Source organism: Lissotriton vulgaris, chromosome 8, assembly GCF_964263255.1.
Source record: "Lissotriton vulgaris chromosome 8, aLisVul1.2, whole genome shotgun sequence".
In the NCBI taxonomy this organism is placed as follows: domain Eukaryota; kingdom Metazoa; phylum Chordata; class Amphibia; order Caudata; family Salamandridae; genus Lissotriton; species Lissotriton vulgaris.
The window spans coordinates 441,674,222-441,688,711 of record NC_141696.1 but is presented as its reverse complement, the minus strand read 5'-3'; the positions used below and the strand labels follow the sequence as shown (position 1 = coordinate 441,688,711).

The following is a 14,490-nucleotide window of genomic DNA, read 5'->3' as shown; positions in this document are numbered from 1 at the left end:
TCTTACAGCATTATGCCAACAAGAAATTGAACGTTTTCTTCACAGTCTCTACATTTCAGAACAAGCTCCAACCAAGTGAACAAGGTTTGGAATTAATGCATGTCTACAATGAAGAACTAAGAACACTGATCAGCTCCAATTATGTCAAATCAAATCAAAATCAGCTTTATTCGATTTCATGTTAAAAATATAAAAGCATACAAAATATAAAACATTATTGCACAATATCAGCCTACACTAACAAGAATATAAAATGTGATCGACCAACCAGAAATGTTAGGTGCAGAGTATATTTAGTGAAAGTTCAGTTATTCGATTTCATGTTAATAAATCATAAAAGAAAACAAAATATAAAACGTTATTGCACCTTCTCAATCTACATTTACAGAAATATAAAATGTGCACAACTAGCCAGACATGTTAAGTGCAAAGTGAGAAAAAAGTGCAGATATGTGCCACCATCTTAAAACCAATCTAGGCAATCAAGTTTTTCCTGTGTTGTAAAACTACACAAGTAACTGGCCACATAATAACAGATCGGTAAGGTCAGTAATGATTTTAAGAACATGTAGGCGAAGCGACATTGCTTAAAATTAAAACCACATAAAATGGGTCATAGTAGGAAAGTGGGTTACTGTTGCAGTTGAGGTTCTGAAGATTACGAATTCGTTCGTGCTCAGCCACCATTTTGAGATCGCCGCCATTTTGTGTTGTCCTCACTCAGGCAGCTCGGCGAACACAATGTTTTTGTCGTTTCTGCTTTGCGTGTCAGGTGGCTTTCTCGCCTATGTTTGCTAACGAGTGTCAGGGTCTGGCCGAGTACACTAATTCCGGTCTGAGCTGATTAATCCCAGTCCGGACTACATGTCATTTCACACCATTGTTTCCTTCAAGTTATCTTATCTGCTGCCCTTCGCTACATGTCTCATGCATTCTACTGTTTCTCGATTGTCCTTCTACGACACGCAGCTGTGTTTTCTCTGCTTGTAAACCGAATTGTGTGGATTCACTTGTGATTTACTTAAGGGGTCGAATGACAAACAGAACCGGGAACTTGAGTTACTTTGGTCTTAAAACATTGACTATAACATTTGCCTATAGCTCATGCTCGTGTTTGATTGCATTTTGCATTGTGTTGTATCATATATAAACCTGTGTGCCACGGAGTTAAGTGGCAGTCTCTTTTGAACTTCGTTGTACTGACGACTTCTAAAACCACTGTACTAGCTGCACCTAATAAATGCCATCTTCTACGCCAGACGGAGAGTCTGTGTCTCTGTTTTGACAAGGCAGGTGAATCCCGGGGATTTAGGCGTACCCTGCGCCACCGGGCCTTAAGGCTGCGGTTCTCCACAGTAACTCCCCCAGTTTTTGCCAGGTTTCTGATGCACTTTGACTTGATGTGCCCTGGGTCCCTGACATTAACGTTCCCAGGGCATGGGCTCTTTCCCCAAAACTGCATCTTTGTACCCTGAATTGCCACATCTCTGGCCACAGGTAATCCCCTTGTAAAAGGTACCATCGGTACCAAGGGCACTGTGACCAGGGAAGGTCTCTAAGGGCTGCAGCACCTATTGTGCCATCCTTAGAGACTGCACCTTGACACCCACACACTGCCATTGTCTTTTGGTGCAGAGAAAAGTGAAGAGTCGACATGGCACATTGTGTGCCATACCTGCAACCCACTGCCTGTGGCCTAGGTAAGTCAACACTCGAGCAGGGTGCACTAGACCACAGGTGTGGGTACAGTTGCATGAGCAGTGCACCCCTACAGTATCTATGTCAATCCTTGGGCATTGTAAGTGCAGTAAAGCCATAAAGAGTATATGGTCTGGGAGTTGGTCATAACGAACTCCACAGCTCCGTAATGGCTGTACTGAATCCTGGGAAGTTTGGCAGCAAACTTCTCAGCACAATACCTCCCACACTGGCATCAGTGTGGGTTTAATGTAAAATGCACTCAGAGGGCATCTTAGAGATGTCCCCTGAAAAATGTCCAGCCCTGGTGTGGTTCCTTACTTGTTGCCCACCATTTGCCACCACCAGACAGGTTTCTGGGTAGTTAGCTACTGCTCTCTGGGTCCAAAATCAAAGCACATCCTGGGCAGAGGTGTCGTGCCTCCTTCCCCAGGACGGGCTGGGTGTTGGAAAGTGGGTTTCTGTTGCAGTAACCCCCCCCCAATTTTTGTCAGATTTCTGATGCACTTTGACTTGAGGTGCCCTGGGCCCCTGCCAATCAGGTTCCCAGGTCCTGTGTTCTTTCCCAAAACTGTACCTGTGTACCCTCAGTTGGCACTTCTCTGGCCACACGTAAGTCCCATGTAAATGATACCATGGGTACCAAGGGCCCTGTGACCAGGGAAGGCCCTTAAGGGCTGCAACACATATTGTGCCACTCTTAGAGGTCCTGTACTTAACACACACACACACACTTTTATTGCAGGCTGTATGTTTTGGTACAGAGAAAAGTGAAGTCTCGACATGGCACACATACCTGTGTGCTATGCCTGCAACCCACTGCCTATGGTATAGGTTAGACACCCATCGAGCTGGGCGCACTATACCACTGGTGAGTGTACAGTTGCATGAGCACTGTACCCCTACAGTGTCTACGTCCATTCTTAGATATTGTAATGCAGTAAAGCCATAAAGAGTATATGGTCTGGGAGTTTGTCTTTATGAACTCCACAGCAACATAATGGCGTTACTAAATTCTGGGAAGTTTGGTAGTAAACACTGGCAGCATTATAAACCCACACTGATGCCAGGGTGGTATTTATTATACAATGCAGTCAGAAGGCATCTTAGAGATGCCCCCTGAAAGATAACCAGCCTCTGATGGGTTCCCTGACTGTTAAACTGCCATCACAAGACAAGTTTCTGGACTCCTGGGGTGGGAGCCTTCCCTCCTGAGCCCAGAAACAAAGACTTTACTGGGCAGAGCTGTTCACATCTCCCCCAGGTCAGGAAGGGCTATCTGTGAGAGGGGAGCTTCAAAGGCCTTGCTGCCTTTGCAACGTGACCACCAGCCTCCCCTGCTATCAGGAGTAGGCCTCCTTCCGGTCTCACCCCCTTTTGGCAGGAAGGCAAGTGGGTAAGAGTAGAAAAGCCCAGAAGGTGGGCCCACCTCTGCCAATCCCACCGCTCAGGTGGGGGAGGCGAGGTGAAGCCCACGCTTCAGTGCCCGCCATCTTGCAGATGGCAGGCACTCTCCAAATCAGGATTAGGGATTGTGTTCAGTCACCCACGTGGGGTGAGCACACAAAGGATGTAGTCACACTAAGGTCAGTAGCCCATTGGCTACTAATCTGAGACCCCTAAAATGCCTCTAAATACAGTATTTAGGGGGCAGCCCTGAACCCAGAAGGGAGATTCCCGCAACCTACGAAGGACAAAAGGACAAAAGAAGATGCACAGCAGAGGAGACTGCAGAGAAGAACTGACTTGGCCCCGGCCCAACCGGCCTTCTGCCTTCAACAAAGACCGGCTCTCCTATGAACAGCAGCTCTGTTCAAAAGAATATCCAAAGAAAGACTCAGAGCCTGCTGGAGAAAAGAAACCCAATGCCTGGAACCACCATTGCACCAGTCGCCTACGGGCTGGGTCCAAGTGTCCCACCGGTACCAGCGAGGTCCCGAAGTGCTGCAGAATCCGAGTCCACTGTGGGTTGACTTCCCGCCCCAGGGCTCTCTGATGCCGCCTCCAGCCTCTGAACAGAGACACCACTAACAGCAAGTGGCCCAGAAAGGTGAAATCTGACCTCAGAAGGTACCCACATCTGCAGCCACGCAGAGGATGGACAGCTTGCGTGGCTCAGTGGCTGGGCTGGACAGGACATGGCTGCGCACCTCATCTGTAGCCACGAAAGGCAGACTAAGGTGGATGGTAGGTAGCTGTGAGGCCAAAGGATCTGGCCATAGCTTGAAAATCCTCAAATCGCTCAAGCGAGGAGTCTGCCTTGTCCCCAAAAAAGGCGAGTGTCCCCAAAGGGCATGTCCACCCCGAGAAGCCAGAAGTCCTCAACCAGGCTTAGCGTCTGAGAGCTACAGATGTGGCAATCGTTCTGCCCAGTGAGTCGGTGATAACCAGTCCACAACGGATGGTGAATTTGCCTGCGTCTCTCCCGTCTGCAATTTCTTCAGAGAGAACAGCACGGGCCTCCTCCAGCCACTGAGGCAGCACCTGCGTGACTGTTTCCCAGATAGTATGGGAGTATCGGCCCAAGAGGCAAGTGGTATTCAACTACTGCAATGCGAAGCTGGACGAAGAAAACATCCTCTTCCCAAGGTGGTCTAGCTTCTTGGATTACCTGTCTTGGGGAACAGAAGGGAATGCGCCTTTTGAGGATGAAGCTTGGACGATCAAGCTCTCAGGGGCGGATGTTGAGTCAGGAATGCTGGATCGCCCAGAGTGGCGATCGCCCTATCTACAGGAGCCCCTGTGCTGGGCTTGGACCAGATTGCCCAGATTGCTGTTTGTTAGGGCCTCATTGAAAGACAAAAGGGGTTCAGAAGTGGAAGCAGCAGGCTGAAGCACATCTGTCAGGAGGCTATTGCTGACTGCCACCGAAGGGAGCTCGAAGTCAAGGACCTCGGCTGCAGCATCAATTTGCTTCTGTTTTGCCCTATCATGCCGATACTTTATCCCCTCCCAGATGGCCGCCTAGTCTAGCGATGCGGGTCTACTGAGGTCCCGCTAGTCTTGCAGCCCATGTCACTTCCGATAACCGCCAAGAGGCGGGTACGCCAAATATTTGAATAACTCTGCTCCCGTACTTATACAGGCCACCGCCAGTCGCACCTCCTCCGGCAGCAAGCGGCTCTGGGCAAGTATGCCATTAAGCAGAAGGTCAAAGGGAGTACATTCTCTCCATTTAGCTCTTTTCTGTTACTGAGGAGTGAGATCTTACCGCTCTAGCCACTGAAGAGGTGAGGGTACCTTGCACTAGCTTTTTCACTTACATTCTTTTTCGCCTGAGGTAACCTACTGAGACTTTTGCTTATGCCATTGAGGCATCCCCGGATACTATTTGGGGTAAGCGCTGTGCTCTTTGTCACCAGTGTCTTAAACCTACTGAAAGACGATCATTGCCGATTAAAAAAGATAATAGCAACCACAGAAAAAACACTCTCCGATCTCCCCACAGAAGTGACAGAACTGCAGAAATCCCTCAGGGACATTAAAGCCAAGGTATGGGTCCTAGAAATGAGAGCAGAAAACAGCGAAGGCAGGTTTTGTAGGAACAACATAAGCATAGTGGGGATGCCGGAGAGGGAAGAAGGAACGAACATGGTGCAGTTGATAGAGGACTGGATCAGGAGAGTGGTAGTGTAGGAAGGTGGATACCTGACTATGGTAACCCCCAACTTTTTGCCTGGTGTTTTGCTGGTTTTTCGACTTAGTTGACCTGGGACCCTGCTATTCAGGGCCCCAGGCCTACTGCTCTCTCTGTAAAATGGATTCCATGTACCTTAGGTACATATCTAATTAGTACTGGGCCACCTTCTCAGTCCCCGTACCCAGGGCATAGGTATACCCAGGGCCTACCAGGGGCTGCAGCATGTATTATGCCACCCCTGGCTGGCCATCTAAATCTGACACAACTGGCTGCACGACAGCTGGGGCAAAGTGATGTACTCACCCTTTGCTGTAGATATAGTATACCTGTATCTAACCCTAAAATGGACACATGTATTCCTATCAGTCACTCCTATGGCAGCCCTTAACAATCCTGAAGGCAGAGTGCTTGGAATTATGTGAGATGGTGCTCTGGCATGAGCTGAGCCCGTCTGCAGCTTGCGGAACCAAGTCCTAATAGCTGTTCTATGATAACGCGTACCATAAACTCTTAAGTGCATTATAATCCTCGCGGTTATTTGCTATCTTTGGTATCGCTTTATCAAAACATGTCGAGTAAGGTGTCATACGAATTGGAATACTAACCCCTCGCCAATTCTGGCGACGGGGTTAGCATTCCACCCTTCTAGAGGGACACGACATGTATGTAACTGTGAACCCCGGTTAAAGTTAACTCGAGCCTCAGCATCACAAAATGGATGCTGCCACCACAGACACAAGTCTGACCCCCTGCAGCTGGGAGTCCTTCCAGCGAGGGGAGCTTGGACAAAGGGTTTCCTGTCAGGGGGCGGTGCTAGCACCATCCCAGACAGGGTTTTGTGTATCCTAGGTAGGCAGGGCTGAATAGGAAGGTGACTGCAAGTGGCACCCCGGTGCTCACTGTGCATCTGCCAGTTTGAACCAGTTCCAGGGGCACACCAGCCCCTGAGCTGGGGAAAGTCCGGCATGGGAGAGGGGTGTAACCACCCCCCTTCCTGGTCCCACCCATGGGCAGGACCTAGTCCCGTACCAGCCCCTTTCTTTAGAATAAAGGTGGGAGCGGGGACCCTTCCAAATTAGATCATCTTTGAATCCTGAAACTACTTATTGCGAAAGGAACTCAAGACTTCTTCCTAAGATTTCTCCCTTGTGACTAAGGAGTAGTCACCCTGCAGCAGCAGGCACAAACTAAGTATCTGCGGTTTGCTAAGACGTCCTTCCTCCGGAACCAGACTGACCAGCATGACGAGATCCGGACTCCCTGCACTCTCTGACCTCTACCTGCCTCTACAGCACAGCTGAGAACCGTGGGTGCGACATGACCAGTGGACCCGGCGACCATCAGAACCAGCACGACACTGACCCAGCACGACCGCCGAGGGACCCTCGAGTGGGTGCATTGGGGTAAGAGAAGCCCCAACCCCAAGCAGCACGAGCACCGAAGACCAGCCCCCCACCATCCACCAGATCTGCGTGGGGCGCTTTTGCTTCTGTGTCACTTGCCACGTTGTCCGGTCACTTGACCGTTGGCTAGTGACCCTCTCGACGACGTCCTACGTTTTCTTCACCGCTGGTCTAGCTCCTCTAGACTGGCTCTAGGCTCCTCCTGAAGGAGACCTTCCTCAGACCCTCCTGGTCCACCCAAGACGCCATTTTGTGTCGCCACGTGGGCTTGCCGTAGCCAAGGCTTGTTGCCTCCTTCACCGGATCCAGCATCGCCAGCAGCAGACATCCGACGTGGGACAGCTCGCAGACCTCCAGCCTTGTCGACATCAGCGCCCCTGGTCCGTGCAGCAGCAGAATCCAATGTCACCTCTTCGCCTGGCTGAGTGACCTTTTCCGGTGCCATCCTGGTGCCCACCTAATCACTGGCTAGTGATTCAGAACTCGGTCCCCTCTGCTTACAGGTACTCTTCTTCGCTGATCCGTCCCTGGATCAGCCCGGAACATCTTCACTGGTCGCCTGCCAGCAACTTCCACTTCAGGCTCCTGGTTCGTCAACGAGGATTCCCGACGACACTTGAACCCTATGCAGCCGCAGCCCCTGGGCTAGGTAAACCGAGTACCACGGTGCTTCAGCGTAGATCCACTCTCTAAGTGTCTAGATCCACTTTAGTTTTTGACCTACCTAGTCGGGTTCGCCCGAGAACACTAACTTTGCATTTACTAGCATCCATAGACTTTGTCCCGCATTGCGCGTGAGAGTTCCCACTCTGCACACGGCGCCCCTAGGCCTCCTGCTTCTAATCTAAGGGTTCAGCATTGTAGGCCTAGCGGTTCTAAAGTCTCTGAGAACTGTTACTTACCTGCTAGTGATTCGCATTCCACTTCCATAGTATATGGTTTTTCGTGCCCCTCGGGCATTTGTGTAAATTGTGCGACTTTCAGTATTTCTTTAACCGCATCCGTGCGGCGCGAATTCCCCGCCCATGCTGACTCCGCCTTGCGCGGGCGGAGTCATGATGGAACGGTTCCGTCATCAGCACAGCTCAACCGACGCTGATGACGGAACCGTTCCGTCATCAGCATCGAAGGGGTTAAGAGTTTTGTATTGTGCTTAGCGCCCTGTCCTCATAAAGAGTCCAGGGCTGTTGTGTTATAAATAAATATCCTTTTATTTTCATAACAACTTGTGTGGTGTCCTTTCACTTGGTGTTCAAGGGGTATATGTGATGGTATAACAGCTGGCTTAACACGCCCTCTAGAGTTTAGCCTAAAGACTGCTCTTGTCCATGCTACTAGGATAGCTGGTCTATAAGGTTGACTTACAACCAATCATCAATAAGGGTCGTTTGGAATGATACACAGTGCACAGTGATCACTAGAATAGTGAGCACTACATATCAGGCCAACTTCTCACAGGTAGCACCAGAAGGACTCACCATTTTATGCATTGGAGAGGGCGCACAGAGTTCCGGCAAAGATCACCAAACCGCTAGCCCTCCCATGACCCATAGTGGCACGACTTCTACAATTTAGGAGATCAAGATCATATCCTTAAGGAAGCTCGCCAAAAAAGTGACCTGCAAGTGGGCAACAGTAAGGTGATGGTGTTTCCCTACCTCACAAGAGAGGTGCAAAGACAAAAGGCTTCATTTTTAGCGGTTAAAAAGAAGCTGAGACAGCTGCAAGTCTCATACTCAATGCAGTTTCCTGCACGACAGAGTGGTTGCCAAGACGGGAGTGCAGTTTTTGTATACACCGCAAGAAGTCTGGGAATGGCTGCACTCTGGCTCAGAATGGGAAAGACAGGGAGTTTACCCGGGTCGGTGCGGAAGGAAAAAGACAGGGGACCTGGTATAACTGTCTGGGGCCGAAGATCCGGACATGCAAGAGTGGGAGATCCGGTGAGCGGAGTTCCTGGGCCCGGTTGGTAAACTCCACAACCCCAAAGTTACAAGGAACTTTACCTTCATTTCTACTTGTTTGGATGGGATCTGGACTACCTTTACCTGTCCTGGGGAGGGGGAGTTGGGGGGTTTATTGGGTTTGGGAGTTATTTACAGGGGGCAGGCGTGTCATGGGTGGGGTAGTAGATGGGGAGCAGAGAAGACCAATCCAGTGGCGTCCCCCTGGGCTATATAAGGATCACTCTTGATTCTACTAGACTTCTTTCACTTAAATTTGATCACACGAATCTCCCTCATTCTATTCACGGACGGCGGTTTTCATTTCACGAGGCATTTAGACTCACGCTTTCCCGTTTAAAGACTACTCACATTTATAATCTCACGCGCACTCACCCCTTCACTTTCTTCTTCCTCCATCTTCCTTTGGCATTACTTTTTGCTGGGATGTGTCTTTTGGACTTCCGTTTATTGTGGGAGCCTACTCCATCTTGTGCATGACATTTGGTTGTATCTTTGAGGTGTATCGTCACACAACTGAATGTATTTTATATGTGTACTCCTGTCTCACGAGGAAGTACATGAGTTTGTTTATGTATTTGTATCTACACAGCCTTGAAAAAGTTGTGGGACAAATTCCCATGTATGCGACGAAACACGTGTCGGCTGTTTTGCTGTTTGAAGATCTACAGAATAACAGGAGAAAAGAAGACAGAGAGAATCGGAATTCTTTTGTATAAATTTTGCTGATTTCATGCACTGTTGAGCCGTTCTCACAAATCGTCGACGTGTGCTGGGGAGTGTTCTTGCACTATGTAGGCTTAGGCCGAAACAATTGAGGAGGCTTGTGGTTCTCCTCACCTTGCCGCACCGTCATCAAAATAAGAAACTTTGGGATATTTTTTGTGGCTTTCTCCTGAGTGGCGCCAGTAAACCTGGACAACATACCACTTTTCGGTCTTCTTTGTTCTCCCCGCTAGTTGCAGCTACCAAGGCTTGTTGGTACTTCCAACGGACACTGACCACCTAGTCACCGACATCCGAAGTGGGACAGCTCAAGCACAGGTCCTGGTCTTCCTAACCATCGCCTGGTACTCACAGCTGCACTGACAAGGTCACCGTCAACAATATCGAACCGCCCGACATCAGTGGGTATTGCTCTTCTGTGCCTGCTGGTCACTCCTGATTGGCATGGACTCTGTCCCCTCTGCTTGCAGGTTCTTTACTTCAAGAATTCACCCATGGATTCCACCGGACTTCTTCACCTTCTTCTCCAGAGGCACTTTCCTCCAAGTCTTTCATTGTCATCTACAGAGGTTTCCGACTTCTCTTCAACTGGCTTCCCTGATGTAGGTAACCGGGTCTTTGGGGCATTCATAGGTGGGGTGGCTCTCCAACATTCTGCTGTCCAAGGAAATTCTTCGGGTCCTTTGGGAAGGGTCATTCTTCTGAGAAACTGCAACTTTGTCTTCTCTATCGACTTCCATTGGACAAATGGCTATGTTCCCACCTTGCACAAAGCCTCCGTGGGGTTCCTGGTACTTACCTTGGGTGGTTTCTTGTGTCCCAGGCTCCTCTGGGTCTTCTGGTCCAAGTCCCGTCCATGTTTGCAGTTCACACTTCACTTTATTAATATATGGTTTCGTTTCCCCCTGGAGACCATTATCTTTTATGATATTTATCTTGTTAGAATTGAAGTATTATTGTGTATTTTTGTTGATATCCCAGGGTAGGAGATATACCAATGTGCTAGTGAGTGTTGTGTGATAAACAGAAGTATTTTTATATGGACACTGTGTGGTTCTTTTTCGTTTAACCTACACTACATGATTAACGTGGTAGAACAAGCAGCTTAGCACTCCTTCAAGATAAGCCTGACGGCTGCTCTCCACAGCTACCACTTTGAGAGCTTTCTACGGTTATCAAAGAGCACTAAAATCACCATTAGGGTTGCCTGGATTAGTGAAAGATGCATCACTCAAATAAGTGTGCAATATATACTAAGCAATTCAGAAAAGGGGGTGGTGATGGACAGAGTACCTGAATTAAACAGAACACTCATACCCAGTCAACAGATCAGGGCTTGATCCATCACCGTTTTTTAGCTCACTGCACCATCCCAGCTCAGAACCTGGCTGCATGCAATTTAGTCTGTCCCTGGCCCAGTGCATCATGGGAACAGGGCAGACCAAACTACCAATCCAATTCTTATACTGGGAAGGAAACAAGCTTCCGGGGACCGGTTTCTGGCATTACAGCCGTCTTCGGCCCGGCTTGCTTGAATCCTGATGGTGCAGTGAGCAAGGGACTCACATCTGAGTATACCCTTCCAAACTTATGGTGGACAAAACGATTCAGAAAAGGGGGTGGTGATGGACAGAGTACCTGAATTAAACAGAACACTCATACCCAGTCAACAGATCAGGGCTTGATCCATCACCGTTTTTTAGCTCACTGCACCATCCCAGCTCAGAACCTGGCTACATGCAAATTAGTCTGTCCCTGGCCCAGTGCATCATGGGAACAGGGCAGACCAAACTACCAAGCCAATTCTTATACTGGGAAGGAAACAAGCTTCCGGGGACCGGTTTCTGGCATTACAGCCGTCTTCGGCCCGGCTTGCTTGAATCCTGATGGTGCAGTGAGCAAGGGGCCTGGTAGTTTAGTCTGCCCTGTTCCCATGATGCACTGGGCCAGGGACAGACTGATTTGCATATAGCCAGGTTCTGAGCTGGGATGGTGCAGTGAGCTAAATAACGGTGATGGATCAAGCCCTGATCTTTGGACTGGGTAAGAGTGGTCTGCTTAATTCAGACACTGTTCATCACCACCCCCTTTTCTGAATCGTTTTTGGCCACTATAGGTGTGGCAGGGTATACTCAGACATGAGTCCCTTGCTCACTGCACCATCAGGATTCAAGCAAGCCGGGCCGACGACGGCTGAAATGCCAGAAACCGGTCCCCGGAAGCTTGTCTCCTTTCTGGTGAAGAATTGGCTTGGTAGTATAGTCTGCCCTGTTCCCATGATGCACTGGGCCAGGGACAGACTGATTTGCATATAGCCAGGTTCTGAGCTGGGATGGTGCAGTGAGCTAAATAACGGTGATGGATCAAGCCCTGATCTTTGGACTGGGTAAGAGTGGTCTGCTTAATTCAGACACTGTTCATCACCACCCCCTTTTCTGAATCGTTTTTGGCCACTATAGGTGTGGCAGGGTATACTCAGACATGAGTCCCTTGCTCACTGCACCATCAGGATTCAAGCAAGCCGGGCCGACGACGGCTGAAATGCCAGAAACCGGTCCCCGGAAGCTTGTCTCCTTTCTGGTGAAGAATTGGCTTGGTAGTTTAGTCTGCCCTGTTCCCATGATGCACTGGGCCAGGGACAGACTGATTTGCATATAGCCAGGTTCTGAGCTGGGATGGTGCAGTGAGCTAAATAACGGTGATGGATCAAGCCCTGATCTTTGGACTGGGTAAGAGTGATCTGCTTAATTCAGACACTCTGTTCATCACCACCCCCTTTTCTGAATCGTTTTTGGCCACTATAGGTGTGGCAGGGTATACTCAGACATGAGTCCCTTGCTCACTGCACCTCAGGATTCAAGCAAGCCGGGCCGACGACGGCTGAAATGCCAGAAACCGGTCCCCGGAAGCTTGTCTCCTTTCTGGTGAAGAATTGGCTTGGTAGTTCAGTCTGCCCTGTTCCCATGATGCACTGGGCCAGGGACAGACTGATTTGCATATAGCCAGGTTCTGAGCAGGGATGGTGCAGTGAGCTAAATAACGGTGATGGATCAATCCCTGATCTTTGGACTGGGTAAGAGTGGTCTGCTTAATTCAGACACTCTGTTCATCACCACCCCCTTTTCTGAATCGTTTTTGGCCACTATAGGTGTGGCAGGGTGTGAACTGTTGGCCCGATATGCAACGTTCGCTATTCTAGCGACCGCTATGTATCGTTCCAACGACCCTTATGGTGTTTGGTTGTAAGTCAACCTATAGACCAGCTATCCTAGTAGCGTGGATACGAGCAGTCTAAGGCTAAAGACTCGAGAGGGCGCGTTAAGCCAGCTGTTTACCACACATGTACCCCTTGAACACCCAGTGAAAGGACACCACACAAGTGTTATGAAAATAAACAGTATATTTATTAAGAATCACAACAGCCCTGTACTCTTTATGAGGACAGGGTACTAAGCACAAACCAAATCTCTTAGGAGAATACTTCAAGTGCACAATTAAAACAAGTGTCCGAGGACACGGAAAGTTTAAGGTCTCGGGTGGACCCGATAAGGCAAGTCGGAAGCGAGGGATTTGGGACCCTAGAGTAAAGAGGCTATGCAGGCACCGAAATGCCTAGTTACCTAGCCACGAGGGCTGCGGCTGCACAAGTCTTACAGGCGTCGGGGTCTTCGCTGACGAGCCAGGAGCCGGAAGAAAAGGAGTTGCTGGCCGGCGACCAGTGATGAATAGTTCGTAGAGATCCAAGCCTGGATCAGAGATCGTTGACACCTGAAAGCAGAGGGGACCAAGTTCGTACTACTAGCCAGTAGTCAGAGGGTACCAGGAGGGCACCGGTTGGCCGTCACCTCGACCAGGTGAGTGGGCGACGCTAGGCTCTGCAGTCTCACGGACCAGGAGGCGTTGTCGGCGACCACGGTGGAGGTGCGAGCTGTCCCACGAAGGATGATGCTGTCGGCGTCGCTGGGCCCAGGATGGGGCAACAAGCCTTGGCAAATCTCAGGGCCACGTGGTGGGCCTAAGATGGCGTCTTGAGTGGACCAGGAGGGTCCGGGGTGCTTCTCGCAAAGATGGAAGCAAGGGCCAGTCTGGAGCAACCAGACCAGCAGAGTTGTTTGTCGGTCGTCGTCAAGGACGGGCACAAGCCAGCGGCTAGTGACCAGACAACGTGCTGAGCAGCGAGCAGAAGGGCCCCACGCAGATCGTGGAGATGCTGGGAGACTGCACTTCGGTGCTGGAGCGGCTCAGGGTCGGGGCTTCTCGGACCCCAGAGCCCTCACCAGAGAGTTACCTCGATGGTCGTGCTGGTTTAAGAGCGTGCAGGTTCTGATGATGGCCGGTCCCTCGAGGTCTCGTCGCACCCACAGATCACAGCTGAGCTGATGACGTGGGTAGAGGTCAGAGGTGCCAGGGAAGCCGGTTCTCGTCGAGCTGGGCCGTCGGATCCTTGAGGAAGGACTTGCAGCAAACCGCAGAGTTCTTAGATGGTGCCCGCTGATGCAGGGTGACTACTCCTTAGTCACAAGGGAGAAATCTTGAGAAGAGTCTTGAAGTCCTTTCGTAGAAAGTATTCTTGATTCAAAGATGATCTAATTTGGAAGGGTCCCCGCTCCGGCCTTTATTCTAAAGAAAGGGGTGGGTACATGACTAGGTCCTGCCCTAAGGGTGGGACCAGGAAGGGGGGTAGTTACGCCCCTCTCCCCTGCCGGACTTTCCCCAGGCCAGGGCTGTCGCCCCTGGAACTGGTTCTAACCGGCAGATGCGTAGTGAGCACCAGGGTGCCACTCCGCAGTCACCTTTTCGCAAAAGCCCTACCTACCCAGAATACACAAACCCTGTCTGGGACGGTGCGAACACCGCCCTCGACAGGAAACCCTTAGTCCAAGCTCTCCTCGCTGGAAGGACTCCCAGCAGCAGGAGGTCAGACTCGTGTCTGTGGTGGCAGCACCCATTTTGTGGAGCTGAGGCTTTAGTTAACTTTAACCGGGGTTCACAGTTACGTACATGTCGTGTCCCTCTAGAAGGGTGGAATGCTAACCTCATCGCCAGAATTGGTGAGAGG

The 14,490-nt window shown here is 50.2% G+C and overlaps 1 protein-coding gene across 2 annotated transcripts in view; it reads right to left on the bottom strand.

Annotated features, from left to right (window-relative positions):
* The window catches only part of LIPT1 (lipoyltransferase 1), a 32,348-nt gene that overhangs the window by 1,190 nt on the left and 16,668 nt on the right, over positions 1–14,490 (bottom strand). The window lies entirely within an intron of this gene.